Genomic DNA, 17424 nt, shown 5'->3' with positions numbered 1-17424 from the left:
GGCCATCTGAACAACCAATGTGCTAGAAGCCTGATTAGTTCTGCCAGTGTCCTTCCAGAACACAGCCTCTGTCCTCAGCTCTGTCCTATTCAGGTGGCAACCACTCCAAGTTGGGGCTCAGAGCTGGCATGTGGCAAAAGCTTCCAGAGCCCCCTTTCTCTGCCTTGGGCCACAACACCCAAGCCACACCTCTTGTCTTCCTACACGTGGACCACTCGGAAGCCGATCCGTGGCTTGCTTTTCCTGCTGCAAGTAACAGCAAGCCACTCCAACTAACTAAAGAAAAAAGAGAGGGCATATTCAAAGCGTGTGGGGTGTCTCCAGGTACCCAGAAAGGAGGAGCTCATCTGGGTTCTTTCTTCGACTGGCTACAGCAGTGAGCAAAAGCTAACAAACCGCATAATTCCGCAGTCAGATTTTTAAAATCCCCAACGGCACCAATCCTAGTTGGGCAAGAATGCAGCTTGATGCTAACACGTGTGGTAAGAACACAGGATTTTGACTGCTGGCTCAGGATGAGTCAACAGCACGATGTGACTGCCAGAATAGCAGTATGATCTTGGGCTGCATTAATAAAAGAGGAGGTGCTGGTGCTTCCTTCAGTTCAGGGCGTCGTGTATTCAAGGCACAGTGAACCGAGAAGGGTGGCCAGGCAGGACTGAAAATCATGCCCTCTTGGGAACAGTGGGATACCAGGGATATTGCTGTCTGGGCTTCTGGGAGGACCGATGGGAATTACCGGGACTTGGGCTCACCAGTATGGAGTCTGGAGGTAGACCACCTGATCTAAAACCCCAATTCAGCCACTTCCTAACTTTTTCTTATATGCCAGGAGCATCCGAAACACTTCACACAAAATACCTGATTTAATCTTCACTACAACAGTCTGAAGGGGTATTTTTTTTAAGAAAGGGAGGTGGGGGGCAGAGGGGGAGAGACACCGAATCCCAAGCAGGCTCCATGCCCAGCGCAGAGCCCGACACGGGGCTCAATCCCACGACCCTGAGATCATGACCTGAGCCAAAATCAAGAGTCAGATGCTTAACGGACTGAGCTGCCCAGATGCCTCTAAAGGAGTACCGTGTTTATCCCTATTTTACAGATGGGAAAATTTAGGCACAGAGAGGCCAATTAGCTTGCCTCAAGTTACACAGCTCGCAGGTTGAAGAGCTAAGCTCTAAAGGCAAGGAGAGTATACTTTCTTTGCTCTGCCCCTGACCGGCCGTATGTCCTTGAATCTTGTCACCTCGCTTCACTGTGCCTCAGTTTGCCCAACTGGAATATAAGGTCAGGAATCCCTGTCCTACACCATCCAGGAGGTGTATGGTATGGCTGGAATGATATTATTGATAAGAAAGTGTTGGGGAATGGTTAATATGATATGCCAAAGGATATATTACCTTAGCCCATGAGTCTCACAGAGAAGAAATGAGGGCAGAACCCTCTCCCTACCACATACCACCCCACATACAGGGGTTTCATCCTGCTTATCCTTCATTTGCATAGTACAAACCCTCTGATCTCAGATGATCCAATCAGCTTTTATAGCTGCTCATTAACTCTCAAACAGCCAATAGGAGTTGACACACTTTGGGGAATTTCCGGGACCCAAATTTACCCCACCTCCAGACATTATCTTCCTGATTTATAACCTACTTCTGGAATTAGTGACAGTGCGCTAATTCAGGCAGAAGTAATAACATCAAGAGCCATTTCTTGGGCTTTGTTCTTATTATCTAATCTGCATAAGAAACCACCCCAAAACATAGAGTCTTAAAAGAAAAACATTTATTTTGCTCACAGATCTGCAGTCAGGGCAGGGCTTGGTGGGGACAGTTCATCTCTGCTCTACTCGGCATCCACTGTGTCGGCTCAGAGGTGGGGCCTTTGGTCTCACTCACTCTGGTTGGTGCCCAGGGTGGGAAGACTCAAACAGCCAGGCCCATGGCTCCAGATAGGCTAAATGAGAGAGGCAGGTGGACGCTTATGACCTAGCCTCAGAAGTCACACGGTGTTATTTCCATTGTGCGCTGTTGGCCAAGGCACATGTTGGTTCAAGAGGAGGGACTCTAAACCCAGTGGTCAGTGAAGGAGTGTCACCCTCACATGGGAAAAAGAGCCTGTGGGAAGGTATCAGTATTGATATGGCCATCTTTGGGCAATCCCATCTGCCCCAGGCACTTACTATGTTCCCAGCATGGAGCTAAGTGCTTCAGAGTCATTATGGATTATCACTAAACTCACTCCCAAACCCTGTTCTAGTAGGCACTGTTATTTTATGAGAGGTGGAAGACTGAGATACAGGAAGGTCAGCAATTTACCCAAGTCACACACCAGCCTGTGGGGGAGCTGGGGATGGGCCCCAGGTGTTTCGACTATGAGGCCAGGGAAACCCGCGCAAAGGTCCTGCTTCCATGAAGGAACGCTCATTGCAGCCAGGTGGCCCAGTGATCGACCGCGGGAGCCTTGACATCAGCCTGCTAGGGTTCCCATCCAACCCCCTCCGTCACAAACAGCACAGCCTGGCACAAGCTTCTTCCCTTCTCTGAGCTGTGCTGTCTTCATCAGAAAAGTGGGAGTACCCACAGGGCCCACCTGCGAGGATGAATTGAGGTGATACCGGTCAAATGCTTCGCACATTGTCTGGAATCTAGTGAGGACTCTATAAATTTCAGCTGTTATTATTTTAGAATGGCTTGGGAAAGACACCTTAAAAAGACAAATCTAGGGGCGCCTGGGTTGCTCCATTGTTTAAGCATCTGCCTCCGACTCCGGTCGTGATCCCAGGGGGCTGGGATCGAGTCCCACGTTGGGCTCCCTGCTCGGCTGGGAGCCTGATTCTCCCTCTCCCTCTGCCCCCCACTCATGCTTGCTCTCTCTAGTGCTCTCTCTCTCTCAAATAAATAAATAAAAATCTTTAAAAAAAAAAAAAAGACAAATCTGGAAAACTACTACTACCAAAAATATGTGTCATGCGTCCTCAAGCCCAGCAAACACTTCCAGTTCTTCGGCGTCATTACTTATCCCTGTGCAGACAAGCCACCACCATGCATTGGCTCTGAAGGGTACCCCGCCCTCGCCCTCCCCGCCCCTCTGCTCCACAAGGCAGGTGGTCTAGTCTGTAGGAGTTCCTTGTGTGTCCTTCCCACGTGGGGTCCCTGGGCCGACTCAGCTGGGAGGGTGTCCAGTGACTCATTAAGTATCAAAAGCTGATGAAATGTCCTCAGGCCTCAGGAAGGGAGCTAAGACCCAGGAGACCCTCCTCACCCCAGGTTCCCAGTGGCTCTCAGAACATGCAGGAAAATTAACTGGGTGTCCATATCAGCAGGGGTGTTAATCATTCTGCGCACACACGTCTCCAGCTTTAATAAGAAGAGTTTCAGCTCACTTCTGAATATTCAGACTCAGGGCTAGCACCCCTCCCTCATCAGTTCCCATGGCTTTAATTACCATCCAGAGCTAAGGAGTCCTAAACCCACATCTCCAATCCAGACTTCCAGACTTCTTTCCAGAGCTGGAAACCTGCCTCCACTCAGATGCCCCCCACCTTGGACTCGTCTCCTTCCCCTCACCTGGGCCAGGCTCTCCTCCAAAATGCACAGTGAGGATTTCCATGTTGCACCCGGTGGCCCCAACCAGAAATCCAGCTCACCCTGACACTCCCCTGCCCTGCCCCCCACAGGGAGCCCATCACAAGTCCTGTGGTTTCTACCTCCTGAGTCTCTCGTTCTTCGGCCAGATTCTCTTAGAGGGTATCCCGCCCACTTCTAAACTCCTCTCTGTCCTTCAATTCTTTGCCGTCGCTGCTGCAAGAACTCTGTAAAATGCAAACATCCGCATCTTCCCTCTGTCTTAGCCTCTGCAGTGACTCCCCCTTGCCTTCAGAGAAAGTCCATTCTCTTTAACACGGCTCCTAAGACTTGATGGATCTAGGCACTGCCCATCTGTTATGATCTGAACTGTGTCCGTCACCCCCAAATTCACATGTTGAAGCCCAACCTCCAGTACCTCAGAATGGGATTGTATTTGGAGATGGAGCCTTTAAAGAGGCGATTAAAGTTAAAATGGCATGATTAGGGTAGACTCTCATCCATCGTGACTGGTGTCCTTATAAGACGCCTTCCAGTTTATGCTTCCCAGTCCTTTGTCATGGCGGCCCTAGACGACTAACGCACACGGCTTACCTCTTCCTCGCCACCACCCCGTGGGTGAGATAGTATGGCTCTACACCCCATTCCTGCTCTCCACTCCAAGCTTGGCCTTGTTCTTCCTTAAGGTTCTAACGCTCTTCCCCAGCCTCTTCATCCAGTCACCTCCTTCCAGATTTGACATTATTTCCTCCCGGAAGCCATCCCTGACCTCCATGGTTAAGTAGCTCCCAAAACAACCCTCAACTCTGCCCCTCACAGCCCCGTATTATAACCACCCTTTTACTTACCTGTGTGTCACTAGACTGTTTACAACGTGGGCACAGGAACCATGACCCCTGTGCCTAGGACAGCATCTGCTACCTAGAGGTGCTCTGGAAGTCCTTTCCAACGACTGACCCTTAATGAGTGCATGAAAAGTCACAAATAATTCAAAATAAATCAAAAATACAAAACTGTTTTTAGTATTAAAAAAAAAAGTTCGGGGCCCCTGGGTGGCTCAGTCGGTTGAGCATCTATCTGCCTTCAGCTCAGGTCACGATCCCAGGGTCCTGGGATCGAGTCCCGCATCGGGCTCCCTGCTCAGCGGGGAGTCTGCTTCTCCCTCTGCCCCTCACACCACTTGTGCTCTCTCTCTCTCTCAAATAAATAAATAAAATCTTTAAAAATAAATAAATAAATAAGTTCATAAATATCTTAGTACAGGTTCCCAACACAGTTCCTTTTGGGGGACCTAAGTTTCCAAGCAAAAGCGAGCCATTGTGTCATAAATCTGTTTTTTGGGCTTCCAGATCGTCTGTAAAAGAAGGGGGAACCTGGGGGCCCTAAGCCGAAGGTGCTGAGACAGATTTGGCTCAGGTTCCCGAGCCCCCATTTAATGTGTAACAACAGGGTAAGCTTATACCTCACTTCGGGTTTGTAGCCTCATGGCAGGGAAAAGCCAGCCCCCCACTTCCTGGCCCTCTCCAAAAATGGCCAGCAAAGAGAGCCCTCCATCTCTCAGGACAGTGTGTGGCACCAGGACACATATCCACCCTGGTCTTGACCACCAAGATCAGCCGATGGAAGTGCCGTTCCCACCTCCACCAGGCAAGGGTGGGCCTGGGGTCCCTGGCTCCGCGTGAGATGACCTGGGCGTGTACGGAGCAAAGTGGCTTCACCTTCGAGCCCCTCTTTGGCTCTGAGTGTCCCCTGCCAGGTGTTGGACTTACCTGCATTTTACCCATACAGGGTGAATCTGGGTTCTCTGAATAATGACCTGCTTATTTAGAAAAGAAAAGAACCTGATTCTAGCTCCCCCTGGAACTGGAAGGCAGGTCCAGATGCAGACAGATTCTGCCCCACCAGCCCTCCTGCTTCCATCCCTGGTTTGTTTTCCTCTATGTCACTTGTCACCATCACCTAACGGACAATGTATTCATTGTATTTGCCCACCCCACCCCACCCCCACCCCCACCATCACCAGTAGAACGGGGGCACTATGAGGGCAAGGATTTTGTCTGTTTTCTTCCTCCTGTTTCTCTCATGCCCTGAACACAGCCTGGTACAGAATAGGTGCTCGGGGTATGTGGAGGGAATAGATGAATGACTGAATGAGGGAATGAATGCACACACACCCCTCTGCCCTCCCCCCACTCTCGCTGCTACCTTGGAAATCCCCCTAATCCACAGCGGGAATCCCCTCCGTGCCCCTTACACCTAACCTCCCTCTAAATGAGATTTCCATTTGTGAGCTAAAACCAGTCCCCTGTCCATCTGTGAATATTGCCCCAGCCCTACAAATGTCCCTCCAGGGTCACAGTGGGTTCTGGTAACAGAAGTGAAATGAGCCAGGATTCCATGGATCCTAAAACCCACACAAACAGATCCACCAATGGCCTGGATTTCCTACCCTCTATGGGTAGGGCTCCTGGGGACAAGTGCGTGAGGCCAGGAGCTCAGCTGTGGAGGTACAGTGGGTACTCAGGGTCCATCAGCACCTGCTACCTCAGGACAGACTTGGGGCAGGGGGTGGGAGCAGCAGAGAGACCGGACCAGGAATCAGGATCTGGCCTCCAGGCTGGCTCACCAACCTCGAGCCCTGGCAGGTAGGTCAGACTTCCTGAGCCCAGAGACCTCTCTGGGGCCATTGTGAGAAGCAGGAGAAGCAGAGGAGAGGGGAGCCGTACGGTGGTGGTGAGTGGCTCAGGCTGGGATCCAATCCTCCATCCGCCACTTGCTAGCTATGTGATCTCCCGCAGGCTTCCAAACTGACTTCAGGCCTCATTATTATCCCAGGGTCCAGCATGTGGTTAACAAGCCATGATTATTAAATGTAAAAGAATGCAAGAGAGTAACCTGATCCCTGGAAGAAGGGTGTGAAAAGGTGGGTGTGGTAAAAGGTACAGTCTCTGTAATTATCTGAGAATCTGAAAATTGTCCTGTTCCCTGCTCTTCTCCCCCTCCTGGCCCCCACACACTGCAGGGGGGAGAGCAGGGTGGGGGCAGACACTGGTATGCTGCTTTGGGCATGGTTGAGCTGCTGGACCTGGAATCCTCCCAGAAGCGTCAGGTACTCAGCCTTCCCTCAGTCAGTGATGGACTTGAGATCCGTATGTGATCTCCACCTTGAAAAGGCTCTGGAGTTAGACAGATGGCAGTTCAAATCCCAGCTCTACCTCTTAGCTGTGTGACCTTAGCCAAATTAATTACCTCCCCTCTACCTCGCTTTCCTCCTCTGTAAAATGCAAATAATGAGAGGTAGCACCTACCTCCTATGGGGATGCATTACTGATACATCCATGTCTCCAAAACAAACCCCATGCTTTCCAGCCTCTCTGCTTCGGCTCCTGGTGGTTCCTTCACCTCTAATGCCGCCTTCCCTCCTCATCTCCGCCTGCTGAAACCCAAACTAATCCTCAGGGCCATGTTCCAATCACACCACATCCGTAAAGTTTCCCAGGCTCTCTCTGTCATGTGTCGTCTCCTTCTTTTCAACCTTGCTGACACGCTCGCTAGCCCTTTCTGTGAGGTCACCTTGGAATACTGTCACCTCCTACTCAACAGTAAGCTCTGGAGTCAGACCTAGGTTTGCCTCCAGCCTCACCACTTGATAGCTGTGTGATCTCCGCCAAGCCACTTAAATTCTCTGATCCTCAGTCTCCTCACCTGTAAAAAGACGATGCCGAAACACCTAGCTTCTAAGGTGTGTGGTAAGAATTCAAGGGGATAATGCATATGAAACGCTGAGCACAGAGCATAGCACATCGTATGTGCCAGGAAACGTTATTATAATTGTAATGATCATTAGCATGAGGGAGGTGTTGGGTCTGAAAGGCTGCCATTTAAAATTCATTCCTCTGGGTCTCTCTCCAGTGCAGGTACCTTCTCAAATGTGATCTTGGGGTTAGTCGTGGTGGTCCCAGGGAGGAGTAACTGGCTCACACTCACTAAAGACCTAGCTGTTCTTTTGACAACCGAACTTTTGGTTCCTGATGTAAATGGGGAGAAGAGAAGGGGCTGGGAGAAGAAGCTGGAAGGAGCTCCAAGGGAGACCTGTGCCTATTTCTCAGTCTTATGTTGGACCTAAGTGCCAAGCCAAAGGGGGTATAACATGGAAGATGGCCACCATGTATTGAGGGCCCAGCATGAGGCACCTTTCCACAGGTTCTCTCTTTGAATCTCATGGCAGACCTTCAGCGTCATCATTCGTCCCCCTGTTTTCTAGTTGACAACTCTGACCTCAAAGATGTAAAGCCATTAACCCAAGGTCACACAACCAGTAGCAACATAACTCAGATCGAAACCCGGGTCTATCTTACTGTGGGGCTCATGGAGAGAAGAGGGGGGCAGAAGAAAGAAGGGAGAGAATGTTTATCCACAGAAAGCACACACCTCCATGATAAGGCAGAAAAAACAATCTGTGAAAATGTATGGTTTTATTTATGGAAAATTAATTCAGCATACGACTTCATCAGAATACCATTTCTCGAAACATTAACTCCCATCAGTGTTGTAAAAGTCTGGGAAGCTATAAAATGTCTTTTTTTTTTTTTTTTAACCTCCTATTAACTATAAACATCCACATTTCAGGCTGACCAAGATTTCCCCTCCACCCCTCTTAATCTGTTGATTTTAAATCTAGAAAGGTCAGGGGTAGGCCCACGTGTTACTGTGGCCGGAGGAAGGTTCCCATCAGCCTACAAGTCCAGGGGAAAGCAACGCTCACTTTAATTGCTCTGTGAATTAGAACCTCCCCTTTTGATTTAAATCCATAGCCACAAATGGATTCTTTTCTCCAGTCCTAGAAACGCTGGGAAGCCTTGTTCCTTCTCTTGTCCGATACCGCCCTCTAGTGGTCCGTACTTGGAACTAGAGAGCATAAACCCACCAGAGACCAGTGTGCCACTCAGACCCTGTCACTCCCTCGCCCACCTGGCCGCGCAGTCAGCCATCCTTCTGGCCATCACTGCTTGTGAGCCTACTGTGTGTCAGGTGGCAGCAACAAGGATTCTGGGATGCCCTAAGAGCTTAGCGATTCGCTTGCTAATGTGGAACTTGAGGGAGGGTCCAGGGAAAATGGCTCTCGGATCTGGAGCCTGGAGAACTGGGTTGGAATCCCGGCTCCACCACTTAAAGCCCAAGTGACTCTTGGGATGGAGGTCAGTTCCCCGCTGGACCCGTTTCCTCACCACAGAGCTGGTAGTTTAACCAACGTGTCCATCTTCAAGTTAGACAATATTAGATGCGTCCAATCTTTATTTAATCTTTATTTTCACAACCAAGCCACCCCTCTCCTCTTGGAGTACACCCAGTTTTTGTGACAGAGGACAGGCAGAGGTGCTAGTGGGTAAGCTCAGATCATGGCTTCGGGAGCCCTGGGTTCGAATCCCTGTTCTTCCAGTTACCTACCTCGTTACCTTGAACAAACTCCTTAACCTCTCTCAGTCTATTCATTCTTGTCTGTTAAATGGGCACAGTCATAAGATTCCACAAGATAACTCAGGTTCTTGAAATCTGGTGTAAGCAAAATCCCCTGAGGATCTTGTTAAACAGGCTAGCCTCTTCTCAGACGTATTGGTCCAGAATCTCTGAAAATGGTCGCGGGTATCTGAGCAGTAACCGAGGCGGCCCCGTGATGCTGATGTACACAGCCTCTGACAAGGGAGGAATGGCAGCCCCCTGGTCCTCAAGCTGGGCCATGCAGGAGAATCTTTAAAAATGCTGATGCCCACCCCCACTAGATTCTCACAGAACTGGTCCAGGCGAGTCTGGCATTGGGATTTTTAAGAATTCCTGGCGTGATACTCATGTGCGGGCCAGGGTTGAGAACCACTGCCTTAGCCCAGTGCCTAATATGCAGTAGGTACTTAATAAATGTTAAAAGAAGCCCCACCAACACATCCACATCATGACTCAAACACCTTGACTCAACAATAACAATTCGTGAGCCTCTGTCAGGTGCCAGGCTTTGGCAATAGAACCGCCATCAAACCAAAACAGAAAGATAAGAATCTCTATCCTCGGGGAGATCACAATAATGCAGCAGGGCCAATTTGCCCTTTGACACTGGGCCCCCCCAAAATTACAAAGCCAGCCCAAGAAGCAGGGGCTGTATATCATGCAGGGCCTTCTGGCTCATGGTAAGAACTTCCCCTTTGAGATGGAAAGTCATCACACCACCTGCCATTATCCATCTTAGAAAAAAAAAAAAGATTTTGAGATGCCCTTGCACCTTCCAGAAAAGTGACTATCTGATGATAAGTTTTCAGTCAGAGACCGGGAAATGGGGCAGGTGCTTATCTGGGGTAGCGAGACCGACCCTGACTTACTGCAACCCGGTGTCTGCCTATTCCCCCTTGAGGAAGGCGGTCTGAGCGTCCCCCTTGAGGAAGGCGGTCTGAGCGGGCATTGGACGACCGTAGCCTGGAGCTTCCCTCCTGCTCCCTCCACCCACCGGCATGCAGCCTGCAGCCTCCCTCCTCTCGGCTGACTCATTGGGCCTGGGATTTCCAAGCTGTACAGACAAATGGGAATACTTACTCTTAGGATTTGAGCTTTGCACCTGCTCCCCTTGGCTGGGGCTGAGCCTACTTCAGAGGGCCAGGGATACAGAGGGTGTAGGGGAAACCCTTTTTTATCTCAGTAGCTCCTCTGCCAACCCTCAGCTGCTCATTAGCACCTATGAATGAGGCCAGGGAAACCCAGGGAAATCTTGTTAAAGCATGGAGTGTGGGAGGAGGGAGGATAGAGAGGTCTCTCCTGGTCTTCCAACCTAAAATAACTGCCTCCATCACTCTCTCTCCTCTCCTGGCATTATGTTTATTCATAGCACCTATCACAAGCTGACACTTTACTCTATGTTTGTTTACTTCTCGTGGTCTGCCTTCCCCCACTGGAATGTAAATGCACAGTCTTCAGCACCAGGCCGTGTGTGACACCTAGAGGGATGTTTCTTGACTATTATTTGTTGACTGAGGGAATGAAGGACTGAATGAATGACTCCAGTCAACACCACCTTTGCAGCTACTTACCACTCCGGCAAGTAGAATTAGGAGTGGAAGGAAGGACAGCACAATGGGCGTGTGGAAATAGGACAGCAGAGTCCGTCCTTCCCTCCAGTATTGAAGAAAGGCACTGACTTGTCATCTCTTACAGACGGACAATGAGTTAAGTGAATTTCCAGGGCTTTCTCCCTGGAAGGGGGAGGGGGAGGGCGTGCCAGAAGCCCCCAGATGGGGATCAAATGGGAGCACAAATGGGAAGCCCAAGTGACACCATCAGGCATGTCCTGTTGTGCCTGCCAGGGTTTTTTTGTTTGTTTGTTTTGATTGCTTGGTTTTTGTTTTTCTGCAAATGATGTGATTCCACATTTAAAACCCAGCCTCCCTGGAAAAGCTGGCTGGCAACGAATGATGGAGCCCCTCCCCTGAGGGAATCGGTGGCCTGTTGCTATGGGGTGGCCCGCCCTTTTACCCAGGCAGCGTTCTCCAGAACCATCTCCCTGGCTGCCCTACTACCCAGAGGCTTTGAATTGCTCCCAGGGGCTGAATCCAGCCAGGTTGCAGTGGGCCGCAAAAGTCGCCGGTGGGCAGACCCACAGCTGCCAGGCAGGGTGCAGCCTCCCAGACCTGTCTGCAGAGCCACAGCCCTAAGCGGCCAAGGTCACCTGGGGGACACCTGGCATCTCTCCTGTGCAACCACATGGCAAGCCGAGGAGGGGGTGGCTATTCTTTTCTTCCCTTATGTGGCTTCTAAGAATTTGGCCACCAGGGTGATTTTATTCAGGTCACCTTCCCCAGCTCTAGATACCAACAACCCCCTCTTTCTGCTTAGCCTGGCAGACATAAAACCCCAGTCTTCATGATCTCTGATCCCCTCTTCCCTTTATCCCCCCCCTTCAATTTCTCAACCCTATCTTCTCCCTTTTCATTTTTCTCTGTGGCCACAATCCTCCAGCCCTGCAGATCTACTCAATCATCTCCAGCACGCAGCCTGTTCCTTCTTGTTATTCATATTCTTGAGAATAATGGATAATAAAGAAGACCTTGCTTTCCAAGGGCTTTCACACCACCAACCCAGAGCCTCACAAGAACCATGTGAGGTAAATAGTGACACGCAGAGCTTAAGTGACTTGTCTACGATCAGCAGCTAGTTAGTGGCTCTGCCAAGTCGGGGACCTACTTTAAGGGCCATTACTTACATCTTATCGGGCGATTATCATTTTAAAAAGGAAATGAGTGAAAATGACAGTCTAGGTTTTAAAGTATTATATTTCATATAATTATATGAATTATATTTCAAGGGCAAGATTTTATTCCCCCTCCTTGGTATTATAATTAAAGTAAATGGCGTAAGATTTGGTTTTATATTTGCCTTTCAAACAACCTGCACTGCTCTGCAAAAAGGAAAGCCATCTGCTCATTTCTTCACTGCGTTAAATACCTACTCATTCACTCAGTCAGCAGTTCTGGGTTGTATTCTCCCTACGTGCCAGACCCAGGGCTTGACCCAAGGTACGCGCTGGTGAGCAAAGCAGACCCGGCCTTGCCCTCACGCACCCAGGGTCTAGTGGTGAAGGCGGGTATCGCACAGAGGTTCACAACAAGAATGTGCCATCAGAAATATGCCGAGTGCCAGGAAGGGGGCACCTGGGCTCTGGCAACTCCTAGCAGAGAAATTTGACCCGGTCCAGGAGCTCAGGGAGGGCTTCCCAGGGAAGTGACCATTGTCCCAGGAGGGGAAAGATGAGAATTTGACACTGGGAAGAGGAAAGGGAAGGGACTTTGTAGAAGAGGGAGTAGCAGGTGCAATGTGCTGTTGCTGGAGGGAGACTAGCACTTTCAGGAAACTGTGAGAAGCTGGAGGAGTGAGACCTGGACGACTCGGGTCTTGTGGGTCCAGGTAGGGGTCTTGGTCTCTTCCCAGAGAGCATGACAAACTGCTCAAAGCAGGGACTGACATAATCAGGTTAAGACCAGTTATGTGCTGAGAATTTTGGATGGCACCAGGGAGAGGAATGTTTCAAACTTCAAAGAACTTTCCATCACTTTCTTTAGCATTAATGAAGCTCTGCTCAAAACTAGGACATTGATTTTCTCAGAAATATAAGTACCACTCTTAAGCTAACAATATTAATAATAATAAGTACCTACTTTATATATGTGATTTCATGTAATGCTTGCTTCACCACAATTTATAAGACAGGCAGCATTGTTTTCCCCCATTTACAGATGAGGAAACTGAAGTTCAGAAGGGTTAGTAACTTGCCCAAGGTCATACAGCTACTGGTTGATCCAAAGTTCAAACTTAGCAGACTGTCTAAATGTTGGCTCTGTCGTCTCTAGGCTCTATAATCTTAAGAATCTTTACCCAGAAATTCAAGGCCAGCCAACATGACAGGTCTAAACAGTTTGTCACCCCTGGGATATCAGGGTCAACAATGGGCTACACTTTGCCAAAGCCAATGCCCAGACCTCTCCTTGTCTTACTTGACCTTCAGCAGCAATGACCTGGTGATCACCTCTCCTTCTTGAAACGTGTTCTTCTTTAACTATCACCTCGTTGTCCTCCTACCCCCTGCTTGTTCCTGCTCAGTTTCCTCTGCTAGCTACCCTTCCACAGCCCACCCTTTAATCGCGAAACTCGCCAAAGCTCTGCCCTTGGCCGTTTTCCCATGTACAGTCCTTCATTTGATGATCTTATCCAGCCCAGGGCTTTAAACTGCATCTATATACTGATGTTACAGTATATATGCCCCTCCTCTCCCTACCATCTCCCCTGATGGTGTTTCCCTGTGGTGGTTGAATTGACCTTGCAGGTTCGTTCTGGATCCCCACCCCCAAACCCTGTCCTGCCCTTGATGTCCCAATCTTAGCAAAGAACACCTCCTTGCACTTTGTTGCTCAGGCCAAAAATCTAGGTCTTGTCTTTGATCAGTATCTTTCTCACGTTTCCCATCCAACCCTCAACAAGTCCCATTGCTTTGCCTTTAAAATATACCCTGAATCCAACCACTGCTACCACATTAGTCTGAGCAATCATTTTTTTATAAATTATTTTTTAGATTTTATTCATCTTTTTGAGAGAGAGCGAGCACACACACATGAGCAGGGGGAGGGGCGGAGGGAGAGGGAGAAAGAGAGATGATCTCAAGCAGACTCCCCACCGAGTGCAGAGCCCAACACAGGGCTCAATCCCACAACCCTGAGATCATGACCCAAGCTGAAACCAAGAGTCAGATGCTCAACCAACTGAGCCATCCAGGCGCCCCAATCATTTTTTTCTCCCCTGGATTATTGTAGTCACCTCCTCACTGGTCCCTCTGCTTCTCTCCATGCTCCCCCACAGCAGTCAGGGTGCAGGTGCTTAGTTTGGGCACATAGAGTCTGACCTGGGTTCAGATGTCGGCTCAGCCCTGGGGCAAGCCACTTAAACTCTGTTTCCCCATCTCTCAACCAGGGGTAATAAAACCTATGTCGGAATATGGCTTGAGTATTCGGTGAGATGTTTAGCCCAATTCCTGGTCTCATAATGAGCGCTCAATAAATATGAGTTGTTGTTTCATGCTTCTCAGATTTCCCTGCGGCTGCCCCCACCCCCTACCCCATCCCACGATGAGCATCAGTTGATGTTGACACTGGTCAGTAAACCACACAATGCCTGATTCATTATGTGCCAGCTTCTCTTCTTCTCAGCAGTCTTCTTCGCCACTGGTGACCACTGGGCGTTGTTCCAGGATCCGTCACTTGGTGTCGGTTAACCATCAGGGATGGGCACCAAGGCCTAGGGGCCGAGTTTCAAAACATGGAGTGACATGGGGTTTGGACAGCAGTTTCCCTCACTCTTGATGACACCACTCCCCGAAACACCTGTCCTCCAGACCCAGAGGGGAGCCCTGATGTGCAGCCCCCAATTCTGAGGCAAGATTTCCTGGAAGAACCAAAGTCTTGGTCAAGAGGAGGTGGGTGTGGGCAGGGCAGAGCCATTGTTCGTGATGTTTCTGTCCTCCTGTGGGATTTCCAAACTATGAAAACAAAAATTCTCATCCTTTGGAAGACACCAGACCCAAACACCACAGGCTGGGGCGCCCTTGCCCTCTGGTGCCCATCTTCCCTTTCTCTCATCTTTTCTCCCTCCTTCCTGGAAGGCGGGGCTCCGGCTGCAGGGTCCAGCCTGCTCTGCTGCTTGCTGGCCGTGTGACCTGGAGTAAGTGTGAACCCTCGCCAAACCTCAGTTTCTCCATCTACAAAATGGAGACCAATCCTAGGAGCTGTGACCATCACAAAAACAACCAGCATGGCGTCTGAGAAGGGAGAGGCAGTGTAGGACGGCAGTACCGAGGACAACCTCTGGCTTTTGAGACCAGAACAGTTACCTCATCTCTTGGTTTCACTTGTAAGTTGGGGATAACAACTTTCCTCCCTCGATGACACGCTGTGGGAACCAAAGGCGATGACACAGACCAAGAACCTCAAACGGAGGCTGCAGTTAGAAAGTGCCCACAATGGCTGTTATGTCCACCCCCTTCCGAGGGCCTTCAGGAAACTGATTGTGCAAGGAGCCTGGGTCCCCAGGAAGGGAGGTCCCAAGGTCAGATGGAAGACAAACCCATTACACGCTCCCTTCCAGGGAGGGTTCATTGCAATTTTCTAGTTTCCCACAATGTTTTGCAACTACTAGTGAACTAATTCCTCCCAAAAGAGGCTTCTGGGACCTGCATGCATAAAGTGTTTCCGCAGAGCTGCGGGGGAAGACCCTCAGGCAGACACCATCCGTATCATCTACTCCTAACTCTCACTCACTCTAAGCATGCAAAGCAAACTGGTTTCAAAGAGCTTCTGGCCTCCCGCCTCCAATTCATCCTCCACACGACAGCCAGACTAGGCTTGCTAACCTGCAGCATTCAGCAGTGCCTGTCCTAGCCCTGCTCTACCACCTGTCATGGCTCCCCAGGACCCCAGGAGAGAGTCCAAGCCCCTTACCTGGTCTTGAGATTCTCACCCAATCTGCCTCCAACCCCATTCTCTGCTGCTCTCTTCCCATACAACTTGCCTCCCCCTCCTCCTCCCCTCCACACTCCATGGCCACTCTGCAGTACTTACTGCCCCAAAGGGAATGTCCAGAACTTTGTGCTTTTTCTCAGTTGGTTTGCTCAGTCTGGGATGCCCTCTCACCTCTGGCAAATGCCTACGGATCACTCAGGACCCAGTTTAAATGCCACCTCTTCTGGGAAGCCTGCCCTGACTTGGGAAGTTAACGCTTTACTTGCACTTCATACAAATCTTTGTCAATGCCAGTGGTGTGTTGGTAAATGCTTAACAGCAGCTCTCTGAGGAGGCAGGGTGAGAGGAGAGCCATGATTTGGGGTGCTTGCCAACTTCCATGGTGTAAATGCTCTCATCTATAGTGAATTTCAAGCTACAACGATTTAATACTCAGCTTGCAAATTTCCTACAAATTTAACAACTGGCCCTCGTGAGCAAGTATAAGCTGGCTCTTGCACATCACGTGAGATGAATTTTTTCCATGCTTCTTAGTGGATTCTGCATTCCCTTCAGATAAAGTCCAAACTCCTTAACACAGGTAACATGCATGCAAACCCTCAAGTACAGAGACCCTGAGGCAGGAGTGGGCTTGCAGTGTTTAAGGTCAGTGTAGCTAGAGCAGAATTGTGAGGACTTGGACATTCTGAGCACATGGGAAGCCACTGGAGGGTCTGAGCAGAGTGGGAACACAATCTGATGTGCTTTATTTTATTTTTATTTTTTTAAGGTTTTATTTATTTATTTGAGAGAGAGAGAATGAGAGAAAGAGAGCACGAGAGGGAAGGGGGTCAGAGGGAGAAGCAGGCTCCCCGCTGAGCAGGGAGCCGGACGTGGGGCTCGATCCCGGGACTCCAGGATCTTGACCTGAGCCGAAAGCAGTCGCTTAACCAACTGAGCCACCCAGGCGCCCTCAATCTGCTGTGTTTTAAAAGGATCACTGTTGACAGCACCAATCAGGAGCCAGATGACCAGCCCAGCCCCACCGCTGACTAGATGGGTGACCTCAGACCTTGGGCAGGTACTCTCCTCCTGGGGCTGTTATAAGAATCCAGGGGAGTTGGACTCTGTACTCAGACTTGTGCCTGACACCTAGTGAGCACTATTTAAGCATTTGTTTAAAAATATAAAAAAAGACAATCTGCAAACAAGGTAACCCCACCAAAGGGTCATTCTGTGGAGGACAGAATGACTGGAGTCAAGGACGGAACCAGGGAGACCAGGTAGAAGGCTAAGATGCAGGCGGGGGACCCTGGGGGCTTGGACCAGGGGCAGCGGAGGTGCCGGAGAAGGTGGGGGCAAACTGCCAACAGCATTTCGAGGCTGTGCAAGACGGGAGTCGAGGATGACATGCAGGTTTCTGGCTTGGGCAGAGGGAAAGCTGAGTTTCATGCATGGAGATGGGGTAATCACCATGGGAAGAGCCGGTGTGGGGTCGAGAGCGGATGCGCTGGGGACATGAACCAGGTCTTCTTGAACCATGACCACACTTTCCATGCCAGATCCATGGACTCCGCCATGTGACATTACAAATGAATGGGCACTAACCCCTGCAGGACTCAGGAATACAGTACGAGTTTAGGGGAGAGAGGTCAGTACAGGCCAAGGCAAGCCTTGGACTCATGCTTTAACAAGAAACAGTAATGACATGAATGGCTTCTCGCTGTCCTCATTTCACTGAAGAGGAGGCTGAGCCTTGGGGAGAAAGAAAGAGCTCTCCACCAATGCAGCTCCAGGGAGGTGGTGTCTGAACT

Source organism: Mirounga leonina, unplaced genomic scaffold (assembly GCF_011800145.1).
Source record: "Mirounga leonina isolate KUSES-001 unplaced genomic scaffold, KU_Mleo_1.0 Mir_104, whole genome shotgun sequence".
Taxonomy (NCBI): domain Eukaryota; kingdom Metazoa; phylum Chordata; class Mammalia; order Carnivora; family Phocidae; genus Mirounga; species Mirounga leonina.
This window is presented reverse-complemented; position numbering follows the sequence as displayed.